Source organism: Silene latifolia, chromosome Y (assembly GCF_048544455.1).
Source record: "Silene latifolia isolate original U9 population chromosome Y, ASM4854445v1, whole genome shotgun sequence".
NCBI classification, from domain to species: Eukaryota; Viridiplantae; Streptophyta; class Magnoliopsida; order Caryophyllales; family Caryophyllaceae; genus Silene; species Silene latifolia.
In genome coordinates, this window is record NC_133538.1 from 460,539,311 (window position 1) to 460,554,586 (window position 15,276).

General features: G+C 38.3%; 1 non-coding gene across 1 annotated transcript; it reads right to left on the minus strand.

The window, feature by feature from the left end:
* Window positions 1-12,194: 12,194 nt before the first annotated feature.
* On the minus strand, window positions 12,195-12,300 carry LOC141636563 (small nucleolar RNA R71). Its single transcript, XR_012541169.1, has one exon. It is a non-coding gene; the product is annotated as a small nucleolar RNA R71 (small nucleolar RNA).
* Window positions 12,301-15,276: the final 2,976 nt, after the last annotated feature.

Sequence of the window (15,276 nt, forward strand, 5' to 3'; positions counted from 1 at the left end):
TTTAAAGAAAGACCAGATCCGAAAAATGAAAAAGGAACCCAACAAAAACAGATCTGAAAAAAATATATAACAAGACGATTTTTTATAAGACGAGATTTGAAAATTTATAAAACAAACACCCACCTTTTTATGTTATTAAAACACCACTTTCTCCAAAAAAAAAAAAAAAAAAAAAACAAAAACAAAGTAACCAAGTCACGACATCACCACAACAAACACAAACCATTATAAACACAAACAAACCCATAACCTACCACCAACCTTTAAATTAAAAAAAAAAAAAAAAAAAAGAAAGAAACATAATACGACTACACTGCAAGTAGAAGAACAAAAAACATAAAAAAGCCATCGACACAATAACCCAACACCTAACCCCAACCACCGCCGGCACCTCTGACTCCACCACCACAAAGCACGACCGTCATGGACAGCCCACAACCACCGTATTACAGATCTGAATTTTTTTTATAAAAAAAATCGAGGTGCAAAGGGAGTGGCGTGAGGCGTGGTGGTGCTAGTGTCGGATTGTGGTGGGTGGTCGTCGGGTTCGTGGGTTGAGGTCGGGATGGCAGGTTGAGGTCGTGGGTTTGGTGGCTTTATTGTGTCGGGGTTTCAGATCTTATTTTTATTTTTTTTTTTTTTTTTTTTTGCGATTGCGGGATGGCGGGATGGTGGTGGCTGTGGAAGTGGAATGTGGGGTCATGACGTACAGGAAGGAGGTGGTGGCCGTGGTGATGTGGATCTGTTGGGTGGTGGTCGTAAAAGAGGAGGTGAGGTGGCTGGTGGGTCGTGAGGGTGGGTATGGTTGTGGTCGAAGGAAAGGCAGGAGGAAGGATGGTGGTTGTGGTGTGTCAGGGGCGTGCTTGGTGGTGGTGGGGTGCGTGGTTGCGGTGGCGTCAGTTGTGGTGTGTGGTTATTGCGTGTTTCGGGGAGGTGGTCATGTGGATAGTCGGGGTCGGGGTTGGGGTTGGGCGGTGGTGGGTGAGTGAGTGAGTGAGGAAGAGAGGTGGGTGGGTGAGTGAGGAAGAGAGGAGGGAAATATTTTTTGGGTTTTTTTGATTTATTTGGTTTTTAGAGAGAGGAGAGGATTGATATTTGTGTGGTAAGAGAGAGAAGTGAGTGGAAAAAAAAGGTTTTTATAGTGAAATTAGGGTTGGATTAGTGGTGGTAGTGAGGGAAACTAATTAATTAGCATCAATCCCTTCATTTTAGCCTTAATCCCTTGTTTTTCCTCTTCAATCTCAACCCTCCATCCCATCTTTTTAAGGGCTCTAAATGGGACTTATGGACTCAATGAAAAATGATGGACTCACTTGATCCTTCCTCTCTATATATATATATATATATATATATATATATATATATATATATATATATATATATATATATATATATATATATATATATATATATAATCAACTCCGAGACACCCTTTTGTATAGCCCACCACCCATGGTCCGGGTCTTCAAATATCGCCCGCCATTCTTGGACCAGATCTTCATAGAATAACAATGCAAGTATGCAACATGGATAATAATTAACCAACGGATAAACAATAGCAATTCTTAACAATAATCATCCAAAAACCAACATCCAATTCCAATCAATATTCAACTGTTAAATAACACCAAAACACATTCAAGTTGAGTAGATAACCTACCTCAACAGCAATAATCCAATAATGAAGTCCAAGAATAATAATCAAAAGTACTCCACTTCAAAACCGTAATCTAAATACAATATTTATAATTTAATTATTAATTATTCGATTCACTTATTATAATTTAACCAATTATAATTTAATTACGTTAATTATGTTCCCTTGTAAATTATAATGCAAACCCGTTTAATAATTAAACCCAATCACCCAATTACCCGTTTATCCAACCCGTCAACCCACACATAACACGGCTAAAGACCGTGTTCAACACCTCTCCTAAACCCGCCTAAACCCGACACCACCAGCCACCACTGACACTACTTAACCCAGCCACCACTAGCCAAACCACCCCGAACAACCCATACAAACACGCCCTAACTACCCCCTTCACCCCGACACCAACACCAACACAACCAACACTCACCACTCTTAACCACCTCCACGACAACTAGTGGCCACCACCGTGGTCTCCCTTGACCCACGGTAGTCCCACCAACTGCCATGACAACTCAGGACAGTCCACGGCTAAGGCACAACAACCCACGACTCGATTCCAACACAAACACCACACGACAACCAATAATCCGACAACCACCGTACCAACCACCACCTGCAACCACCCCGTCACCACCCTTAGGGTCGCCCAACACCGACAAGACCAACCACCTAAGTCCCAAGTCAAGTCGACATCAAAACAAAGGTTAAATTCCGTCTCAAGCCTCACGACAACCACTCTTTTAGACGCCTAATACACCACCCACGGTGGTCACCGACAGTCATAACTGGTCTTACTAGAGTCACGGCAGTCAACGACATCTTCTAAGGTCAACGGCGTAATTCACGGTGGTACATACGATAATTTAATTGAATAGCGCGATATAAATATAAAATACGACAATCTTACCTTGAGACGATAATTCTTTATAAAATCCTTCTATTTTTATCCCTTTAGATCTTTCTCCCTTGCCTTAGGTAAATTATTTTTGTTTTTATGTTTGTATAAGATTATGAGGTAGGTAGATTAACTTATATAGTTGTAGGAAGGAAAGAGGGAGGAAGTTTCCCAATTTCCAATTCCCTTTATTATTGTTTTCCTTTTATTATTATTACATATTATTAGAAGTATCATACTATTATACTTCCGTCACCAATTAATCCCATACCATACGCCTCATACGTGTACTATACACGAGCTCCGGCGATTCCCGTCTAAACATTATTTAATTATTTTATTTATCTATTACAAATTAATTATCCAGTTTCTTTAATTATTAAATACCATTTAAAATACATTTTAATATAATTCTACCGTCTTAAATATGGGGTATTACAGAGAAGGACCCTCACAATTCAGAGTATTCCCATTAAATAATCCTACTATATTTAAGACTTCAAATTTAAGTGCAATTACAGAAATCAAACAGAAACACAAGTTGAAGTTCAATTACAGAAGTAAACTTAATGCAAACTAATCTTTCAATTATTTTCCCTAGCCCAGCTTGGCTCTTCTACTGTGCTTCCTTGTGTGGCTGACTAAGAAGGGTTCCTATTATTTTGAGCTGCAAATTGAGAAGGATGAGCAACCATGTATGCCTCCTTTATAGCCTTTGATCTTCTTTCAACATTGTCTCTTCTTTCCTTTTCCCATGCTGTATTCACCAAAGGTGTACCACCAGCATTTTTAGGAGCTTCTGACCGAGCTGCCGGGTTCTTGCAGGTTCTCTTATAGTGTCCTAACCCACCACAATTACTGCACTTGTTGGACCTCTTTTGCCTCTTCACTCTGTTTGTTTGTGTTTCACCAGCCTCTTTCCCCCCCTCTTCTTCTTTGAAGGCCTGCCAGACATCCTCTTCTCATATGGTGGTAGAGATTCAGGTAATCCACTATTCTTCCATTGTTTAGACTCAGGCATAGGTGCAACAACTGGGTCATATGCTTCCACATACTTAGCGTTGGAGTAGGCTTCATCAATGTAATCTTCAACAACTTGTCTTTGCTTTAGTATAGAAGCAACATCATGAATACACGGTAGTCCAGTGAGGTCCCAATGACGACGAGTGTATGATCTTTTCTGTAGATTAACACTTTGAAAATCTCCCCTATATTCCACTACAAACAACTCTGTTGTTGCACGTTCAACCAAGCAAAACCTGGCCTCCCCCACAACTTTCTTAATGTACTTTTGAGCAAAAGGCATGATCTTGCCTTTATATTTCCCAACTCCCTTCCTTTTCTCAAAGTCTCTCTTCATCACATATATCCTCATCCACTCCATGTGGCGAGGATAAGCTTGTCCCTTACCTCTCTCAAGGCATTATTAAATGACTCACATAAGTTGTTATGGAGCATATTTAACTTACTTTGAGTGGAAAATGCATGTCTTGACCATGCATTTGGTGGAATCTTATTCAGCCATTCATTAGCATATTTGGATAACATCTTCATTCTCTCCATGTGAGTATTAAATTCAGCCTACATAAATTCAGAAAATTAGGAAAATTTAATTTTGATAATTCAGAAAATTTCCTTATAAATTCAGAAAATAAAGGCACTAACCTCAGTTGTTGACCTTGCTGTTAACCAGAAAGATTTTTTTTGTTGTGACACCCCCACATACTAAGGTGCCTTACCAGGACCACCCTAGCATGAGAGACCGTCACCATCTCAGTTGCCCGAGGTTAGTATATCAAAGTTACCAATCCAAAACAACATTTATTAACGTATAAATAGCTAATGATTACATGATCCAATACCAAAACCAAAGTAAAAGTTACTAATGTTCAACAACTACAACTGAAAGGTAAATCTCATGACAGCGGAAGCTAGACTCAAGTGATGACTCCCCATCTCGTCCCCAAAGCTAATAATCATCATTACCTGTCACAATATGCTCACCATCCCCGAATGGATCACCATAGATTTATAAAACAACAACGAGGTCAGTTTACTGCATAATCAACATAAGACAAGTACGATAAGATAGAAGTTGATCATCATCCACCTCCACTCCCAATCACAACATGTAACTGACTACACACTAAAGTGTGTAGCCTTACCAGTGGGGGACCGTAGCCGTACCCACCTAAGCCCCTGCTCATCAACGAGCGATAACTCTGTCCATTAATGTGCACATCTCCTCCTATGACAGGTTCCACAGAGGGAAAAATTAGGGCGTGAAGCCACTCCCGCAAGTGACTCCACTCAGCCGAGGACGCACCTCGCGAACATTACCATTAACCATCACAACTCCAACACCCAACTCCAATCCAACAACAACAGATAATCACAATATCAATCGTACAATAATTACCACATAATCTCAAATCAATTAAACAGTAAACCGAGTAGGGAAACCCTACCTTAGCACAAACTGCAATGAGACAATCAAGCAGGCTAGAAAGGCTCCTCTAGGAAATTTCCACCTAACAACAATCACATAATTCCAATTACCATATGCCAAAACCCCTTTCCCCCAAATCACAAATTAGGGCAAAACCCTAAAAGATAAATCAATGGAACTTATGAAATCAGAAGCTTACCGACAAAATCAATGCAAGGGAAGATGAACTAGTCACACGAACGATCCGCGCACTTGAGAGAGAGAGAGATTTGGAGAGGATTAGAGTTACGTTGTATTGCTTAGATTTTGTAAAAGCAATTAGAAACTGTAAAATCCGACTTAAATAACTCTAATCCTTTCTAATTCAAACCGCGGAATTAATACCCGTCAGACAGGATACTCGGTCGAGTATAGAGTATACTCGGTTGAGTATCCTCTACTCGGTTGAATATTCCCATACTCGGCCGAGTAAGCCATATTTGGCCGAGTAACAGACTTAGAAAACCGTAGTATTACAGTCTTCCCTCATTAAAAAGAACTTCGTCCCCGAAGTTCCAACCCAACTATAAAACATGAACACCTAACACTAACTCCACCAACCATGCTTACTTCCACAACACGGCTCACGATATCGTCTCAACTACAGGATAGCCTCTCGATACTAACTCCAGAATGTAACACCCACCATTTTAATAAATCTCATTTATTTGATTTTCATTAAAGAGGTTTATTTTTATTTCTTTTTATACTAATTTTGGTTTAATGTTTTACTTAACACCATTTTTATTAATTCTAGTCCTATTTTATAAATGTACCGACTTTTAATTATATGTCACATTTTTATAAAATGGGAAAACGATTCTGGTTCATCGCATTTTTGGACAGTGTTAATAGTAATTTTAATACAAAACATTTTATACACTTTGTATTTATTAAAACTTATGAGATAATATTTGCATCATCCCTTTTATTTATTCTTATTTAAAATGGAAAAAATATTTTTTTTGGTTGTTTAAACAACTATTTTGACCAATTAACTTAAAACTTTTAAAAAACTTTTTTTCTTTTTAGTGTCTTATAAACCCTACTAAATTCATTAGGGTTTAATTCAAACAAATACCAAAAAAAAAAAATCAAATTCCTGCTGCTGCTATGTTACGTTTCATTCTGCCAAAAAAAAAATTTACGTACGTGCCTGCCTTCTTGCTTCTTTATTTTCGTTTACAAATTATTCTACGTATGTGCCTGCCTTCTAGCATCTTTATTTTGATCGACCTTCTCTCATCATCCGTTCATCCTATTTTAAGGGTAAATTGATTACTCTTATCTTTCTTATCCTAGTTTTTATCTAGATTAATGATTCATATGTTTTACACATATGTAATTTATGTTTTTTTCTAAGGGTTTATAGAGGAGATATTGAAGGCTAGCATATATGGATTCGGATTCGTAACAAGGTAACTACGATGTTACTCGGTATTACATCGATTTATTTGTTGTAGTTGTATGTATTATTGGATTTTTAATGTTTTATGATGATTTATTGATACATATGTTTTTTGAAACCTTTAATTTATGATCTTTTGATATCCATAATTTATTTTGACTAGGTATAATTTTATTTTGTCAATAGGGTATTTATTTTGGTTGATTTACAAGTTTTATTATCAAATCGATTATTATGAGATAAAGATAGGTTAAATTCGTTTTTATGATTTTCAGGAGGTTTAAATTATTTTTCTGGGTTAAATGATAGATTTTAAAATACCATGAATTTTCGTTGTAATTATTTTGAAGTTTTAGTATTTATTTTGTAATTTAAAGTATTGACGCAGTTTATGCGATTATAGCGATTCTGTTCGATTTTAATTATGTTAAAAATACTAAGGGGTTGTTTGGTTGCCCTCTTAAATAATTGGAAGTAGAAATTCCCATGAATTGCTTAAATATGATGTTGTTTGGTTGCCCATTTCATGGGAATTTGAACTTCCCAGGGAACTTCAATTCCTCCATAATGTAGGAAGTTGCTTACCTAGCCCCCCTTGGTAAGTACAACTTCCCACATGAATTCATTTCCCATATGACAACCAAACAACATTTTTACAATTCACATGAATTACAAATTCACATGAACTTAACTTCCTAGGAACTTCATATTCCCATAGTGAACCAAACAACCCCTAAGTAAAATTATAAATTCACAAGATTTTAATATGTGGCAGAGACATGGAATATTAGGTTGTGTATAGACTTGTTGGTCTTCAATCATTATTTTTGATTTATAGTGTATTTTACAAGTTCGATGAAAACCGTTGTTAAATCTGTCAAATATGTTCGTCTGTTTGTAAAAATCATATCTCCTGTTTTTATTTCGAATTTGCAAAAGTGTAAAGAATAGACTCCTGTTATTTTAAAGTGTATAGTCGGCATAAAACATTTCATAAGATTTAAACTTACGGTTTGGTCAGAATAAATTATTTGTGAACAGCTCGCCTGAAAAAGCGTTTCTGACTTCTCTCAAAGATTCATTTTTTAAAAGATATTTTTCTTTGATACAGCAGCTAATCATTTTATCAAAGAAGCTTTATAATGTTTAATTATGTTTAAAAGTATGCCTTGCCTTAAAATGTTTTCTAAAAGTGGATTTATTAACTGAAACATTATGGGTGGCGTTTTCTGACAGTTCTTAGAAATGAATTTTTAGACCCCTGATACTTTCGTAATTTAAAGTTGGTCAAAAAATGAAAGTTGTAGCTAAAAGCTACATGAAACCATGAAAATTGTCCTTATGTCATGTCTATTTGTCTGTAATTAATTATGAATTTTACAATACTGCTGTTCAGTTTTATAAACTAATGTAGAACTCCGTCTCATTAAAGCCTAAGTAATAAGTCTTTACTAAAGTACCTTAAGTCAGAGGACGGTCTTTAAAGTTTAATTACAGTGACTTATCTATTTTAAAGTCCTTAAATAATTTTATACTTTTGGAAGTAAAGTTTAAGTTTTCTGTTTTGAAGAAATAAAAGTGTAGTTCACTTGCGAACCATATGAATAATATACTATCCTTGTGATATTTTTAAGTTTGTAATAATTAAAGTAAGGGCAAAGAATAATGAACTAAGGCATACGGGTTCTTATACAGCTATATGATTGGGTACCCTTGTGGGAGGTACAGATTGTCGTAGAGTCATGTACATGTACTTAGACTGGGACTACGCACTGTGTGGTAAGACGAGTCCTATTATAGTTCGTTGTCTAGTGAGTGGACTTGGAGTTGGTCACCTTTACGTGACACTGGGTTCCCGAAACTAGTGTAAGATGCTGCGGTATCAAGGAGTATAGCCAAAGTTAAATATCTAGCCCGCAACTAAATTATTTCCATTCTATCTTTCGAATATTTTGCTTTTAAGCATGCAGCACGTTGGTTAACGTGATTTGTTAATCATATTTTGTTACTTATGTTTTATAACATTTCAATTTACTTTGATATATTATTTGCATCTGTAACATTTATATCATGTGATATGGCTGGGAGAACGTCGAGTTACTCCCCACTGATTGTGGCTGTTATGTTTATAAAATGACAGGTGTTAGCTTTGCTGGGAATTTCTGTGTGAGCTAGCGAGTAGTCTGCAGACCCTACTCTGTTTTCTGTTTTATTTTATGGTTTTTAGTTTTAACACTTTTGAGGAATTTTATTTTCGCCCTTTTTATAAAAGTGGAAATTGTTTAGACTTGACCATTTGTTTTTTATTTTATCCTTGAGAATTTTATACATTCTCAATTTATAACAGATAGAACTTTTATCTTTGTGTATTTAATCCCATTCGACAGTGTTTCCGCCACTGTTTTGCTCTAGATTTTATAGGGGTTTAAAGAATACTATCGAATACCCACAACATAAGTGTTGCCAACGCTGTCTTACTTCCATAACGCTCACTAGCAAACTCAATACCAAGGTAATCCACCAAACAAGATCAACACTAAGACGGAATGTTACATTCTACCAACCTTAAAACGAACTTCGTCCTCGAAGTTTACTCATACACATAAACATCATACTCACTGCCATTACCTATAATAAAATCAACTAACTCACAAATCCATCCTTTATTCTATACTAACTCTCAAACTTCCAATTACTACAATATGTACAACAATCAAACTCTCTTTGTCACATCCTACTCCTCTTAAGATGAATGTTACGTCCTCGTAACTCACTAATACTAGATCCTTATCTATATCTTCTCATTATTCTCATCACCACCGCATGTCAACGATATCCGCCTATAGCCTTAACACCTACCTACATCCATTCCTATATCCAATATTCTATTACTCTAGCTGTTCTCATACCTCAATTCATTCGGCACACCGCCTAACCTATACCACAAAGTCCTTAGCGTAACCATTACCGCAAACGACATACTTCTTTATACCTGCACTTATCCCCACAATCATAACTCACGATCCATAATTGTTACACACATTCACACTAGATCCTCAAGTTCTCCTGTTTATTACCGTAAGACTCATCCATAACTTAACATATCACTAGGTCCCAATAAAGATTACGGACCACTTGCCGCTTCCAGCTCAACGCACACACATTCCAGAAAACTCTTGCCACAACTATGTCAACCAATCCCTCATCTACAACAAGATAAAAAGTACCCTACAACTTCTCACCACTGTGTCCCTTAAACAGAATATCAATATACTATGACAACAACGGAAACACACGCAAGTTCCTTCCATATCATACTCTACCCTCACTCCCAAGCCGAAACTGTTAAGAAACATTAATAAACAAAACAACACCCTATATGCCCAGACCAACACTGACGGGAAACAACAGTAAACAAACAACAATCTATATAACTGATATATACTTTTGAAAGTTCGTCTCATCCGTATCCCGCCTACTCCACCACGACTGATGACGGCATTATAACACCGCCACCAACAGCCGCACCGCAGCGCGAAAATACTTGTATCACAACACGAAGTACCGTTCCTGGTGATACGTGCAATATATATATAGACTTTTTAGCCTCTTATTGCACGCATTTCTATGCCTTTTTGTATCACTTTGTATTGCAAAATGCCCCAAATTGGCTACATTGGTTTGTTTTGTCTTTATTGCAGAAATGGACCCGAAAGTAGTGAAATCGCGCCTTATTCATCCCTTTTAGCATGCATTGTAAGGAGACGGAGACATTAGAGCAAGAGTCGTACCTCAGGAGGCGTGAAGGGAGGTCATGTGAAGCTGCCAAGACGAGTTTGAGGCTGATGCATTGGATTTCCACTCGATCGAGATTTTCTGGAGTTCGCTCGAGTGGTTTGGCAGGAACAGAAGGTCCATCGAGTAGTTCTTTCTGCTCGATCGAAATGTACTTTTATGGAGTTACTCGATCGAAGCCTAAAGTGGTCGATCGAGTAGATTTGCCGGAGAAGACCTCGATCGAGTAGTTTGAAAGTACTCGATCGAGTTGATTGCTCTGTTAAACGAGTTTTTAGTAATCCGTGATAGGTTTAATTATGTTAATTTTCACTCCCATATATAAAGGAGTCGTAATTTGGTCATAAAACATCTTTCAGACTCTTAATCACTTCTGACTTTTCTACTTAATATTTCTTCATATATTTAAACACTCTTTACTACTTAATCTCTTAACTTTGCTCTTACTTTGGTGGATTGTTCTTTACGCCGGATTCTATTAGATTGTAATCATTCCTTTCTCCTTAATCTCAATACTCTATTTACTTTAATTTCTTGTTCTCTTATTATTACTCTTGCTTTTGTCTAATTTATGCTTGATTGTTATTCCTTAATCATGTTTTCCATTAGCAAGCCTTTTCTTATTATTGTTGATTACATTAAAAACATGAGTAGCTAATTTCCCTATGTTAGGATTAGGGGATCCATGGTAGAATTGTGACGATGTAATAAATAGACTAGATAATTTACACGTGAGAATCTGTCCCCATAGCAATATAACTGTAACACATATTTAGTTGAGTACACGCTTCTAAATAACATTAATTCGGTTAACTTTGTTCTTGGATTGGAAGATTGGAATAAATAGACCTGCTATGAACAGTAGACTACCATAATGAGGACGGAAGTTAAGTTAGTGGAAATCTAGGGTGGATAGCGGACCGGAAGGACCTTTCCCTTGCCCTTCTCACAGTAGATTGTCTAGGCTATTTGCAACTGAGTCGATAGACTGCCATGATGAACCGAAATCCTGACATACTCTCTCTTATCTGATCACTTTCATCTCATTTTCTCACTTTATTGCTCTTGCTTTATTTCTCTTGCCTTTTAATCTTGAGTAGTTTAGAAAACCAATTTAAAACCCCCCATTTGTGAGTTAGATAGACGGACTTTCAGATAGATATCTTGCCTCCCTGTGGAGGTCGACCCTACTTATCACTAGCTTCTGTTAGTATATTTAGGTATTTAGTTTTGGTACAGAAACGACCGTATCAAATTTTGGCGCCGTTGCCGTGGAGGCAATAGCCCTATCTGTCTGTGTTGTTTTGTTTATTTCTTTTCAACTCAGAGAACTTTTATTCCTTGAGACAGTTCTCACTTATTCCCTTCAGTGTTGTGTATGCCCAGGTCTAACATGTCAGAATTAGTTCCTGCTGATCCTGAGCCAGAAAGATCTTTTCGTCATAGTTTAAGACTGCAAAGGAAGATTCAAAGGAAGTATTGAGTACTTTTGAACCCGAGCTAGAACATTTTGTTTTCGCAGAAGATCCGTCTTGTGAAGAAGACAACTCTATTTCTGCTAAAACGCCAGTAAAGATGCCTAACATAGCGAGTCACTCAGAGCCCACAGCTGCCTCGATCCCTAAAGGTTTCAAGCTTGCGACCGAGGATGGCAATATTTTCGACATTCGACTGTCCTATATTAATTTGGTCGAACAGAATCTGTTTCGGGGTGTGGCGGGTGAAGATCCGCGTAAACATATGGAGGTCTTTACTGACTACTGCTCTACCATTCCCGCAACTAAGGGAGTGACCCAGGATAAGATTAAAGAAGTCCTGTTTCCTTTTTCTCTGACCGACGGAGCCCCTGAGTGGCTCACCGATCTTGATCGTACTGCAGCCGGTATCACCAACTGGAAGACTTTTGCCCTTGCCTTTTATAAAAGGTACTTTCCTCCACAACGTACCAATCAGCTGAGAGGAAAAATTACAAGTTTCAAGCAGGCACCTGATGAGAACTTTTATGAAGCTTGGTGTCGTTTCAAGAAGTTGGTACGGTCTCTTCCTCACCATGGTTTTGATCAGTGGTTTTTATGCAACCAGTTCTACAATGGGTTGTATGATGACCACCGTGCTATATTGGACGCCTCATCTAATGGGTGATTTCAGAAGAACAATGATGATGACAAAGGATGGGGAATTATTGAGGAGATGGCTACCCATTGTGCTGAGTATGGGAACCAGAGAGATGGTATTCGCACAGTTCATTCAGTTGATAATGTTGTAGTGGCTCAGCTGGAAGCCATGAATGCTCGTTTTGACAAGTTAGAGTTGCAAGCTGCTGGTGATCAATAAACGGTTCACTTGCTGACCAGACAGGAAGCCGTTACTTGTGAGAGATGTGGGAGTAATGACGGTCACACTGCTGTTTACTGTTTAACAGAGAAGGAGCAAGTCCTTGCCTTTCAGCAATATAGGCAAGGAGGAGGTTCTTTTTATAATAATCAGAGTGGAGTCTATCCCAACTTGAGATGGACTAGTCAGAATGTGCTTAATCCTACTCCTCCTCTGCAGCAGCAACAAGCTTATGTTCCTCCTCATAAAGCTCAACAAGGCTTTCAAAAGCCTCCATCCTTTCCACCACCGCATCAAGGAGCTTCTTCTAGTGGAGTTAGTGAATTGGCTAAGTTGAAGTCGATGCTCCAATCATTGACTAAACAGTTGCAGATGAGTGACCAAAAAAAAGAAGCATCAATTAAGTCACTCGAAACCCAAGTTGCTCAACTGGCCGCTAGCCAATCCACGAGAAAGCCGGGTCATTTACCGTCTCAATCTGAGAAGAATCCATTGAGACGATCAATTTGATTAACTTGTACAGTGGTCTTTCTTATGAAGGACCCAAATTGTCAACTGTTGAGGACATATCAGACCCGGAAGATGTCGTTGCTGACGATGAACAGTCCATTGCTGAAACCATGCATCATCCGAAGAAAATACTCAATCGACTAATTTATAGAGGTCGATCAAGTGGAATTGCTGATAAAAATGCTCGATCGAGCAGTTCTGAGGGTCGATCGAGTAAAGTGGATAATCAGAGGTTCGATCGAGAGGCTGAAACAGTTCGATTGAGTGAAAATTCTAGGAAAGGTGTTCGATTGAGTGAAATTGTGCCTCGATCGAGCAATGCTGATAATGAAGGACTCGATCAAGAGGCTGAGAATGCTCGATCGAGTGAAAAAGTTGCTGAAAGACCTCGATCGAGAGGTAAAAGGGATCGATCGAATAAGAATGAGTTCGAACCTGTCGAGACATTGGAAGAAAGGAATAAAGGGCTCGAAATTCCTATCACAGTGCCCTTTCCAAGGTGATTGCAGAACAACAAGGCCAATCAACAGTTCGGGAAATTTGTTGAGCTCCTGAAAAGCCTTCACGTCAATGTTCCCTTCGCCGAATTGCTTACCCAGGTACCCTCTTACATGAAATTCATGAAAGAAATTTTATTGCGTAAGAGACATATAAATGACCATGAAACGGTGGCTTTGACTGAAGTAGGGACCGCCTTAGTTCAGAATAAGACACCACCCAAACAATCAGACCCTGGTAGCTTTTCAATTCCTTGTCATATAGGGACCCAATTTATTGATAACGCGCTATGTGATCTAGGAGCTAGCATGAGCGTCTTACCTTTGTCTCTCGCTAAGAGACTCGGTTTGACCAAGTTTAACTGTACTAATATGACCGTTCAGATGGCCGACCGTAATATATCATGACCACTAGAAGTTATAGAGGACATACCTGTAAAGATCGGGAGATTCTTTATTCCCGTAGACTTTGTGGTCTTAGACATACCAGAGGACACTCATACCCCTATTATTTTAGGGCGACCATTTTTATTTACTGCACGCGCAGTAATTGACGTCGGGGGAAAGACCCTTACATTTTAGGTAGGAGACGAGGAGCTGATATTTTATCAGTCTAAATCTCGTAGGGCTCCCATGCAAGTTCAACCTTGCAATGCCCTATCCTCTATTGACTCAGATATAGACACTCCAGCTGAGAACATTGAATTTTGTGCTGCTATTGTAACCCCTCCGCCTCAGACTGAGAGCGAAAAGGAGGACCATTATACTGTTTTCCTTGCTGCAGGTATAGATAGAGTGGATATTGGAGATGCTAACGGTCAAAGTACAGTTAAAGTCATTCAAAGTGATGGAGATGCCAATGTCGATGGGAATGTCAAGTGGAAGAAGAAAGTTAGGGCGTATGTGGACGGTAATTATTCTCCCTCCATCAGTTCGAATTCAACCTCGTGGCGATCAAAGAGGACGGTCCGAGATGCTGAAGGGACCTCCTCCAGTCAGAAGCCCTCTTGTGGGCTACTACAGTGTTTTGGTCGATAAGCAGGGAATGCCCCGTTGTATTAATTTGTAATTTTGAATTTCCGTTAAGACTTTTTAATTGCGTTTTAGACTATTAGACAATGGCTTAGTTAGTTTTAGCGAAAACCAACTATAGACTGCATGTTTTTGTGATTTGGTATTTGTGGTAATTGTTTTGCGTGTTTCTATGCAGGTTTGGGGAAGACAAGTCGCATTGGGACGTGTTCCATAGGAAAAAAACTCGATCGAGTACTTTTTGTACTCGATCGAGAGGATTGCCCAGCAAAAGTGTTCGATCGAGTGGTTTCAGACACTCGATCGAATTGTCAAAAAGAAGGAATTCTCGATCGAGTGGATTCTTGTTCGATCGAGAAGAATGAATGCCAGAGTCTTCGATCGAGTGGTTTCAGATCACTCGATCGAGTGAATGTGCCTATTATACGCAGGAAGTTATTCCTTTTAACTTCTATTTTCATTCTTCATTTTTACCTTCCTTTTTGCGCGATATCACTTGACAAAAACCCCAAATTCCTCCTTTAATCCTCCCTTTTGCCAAATCAATCACCCACATTATTTTTCTTGTGCCTATTTCGACATTAACCCCCTAATTTCCCCCTAAAATCGTCTTTGTTGCTTTCAATTCGGGTAATTAGCGTTTTGTTTGGGTTTTGCTCA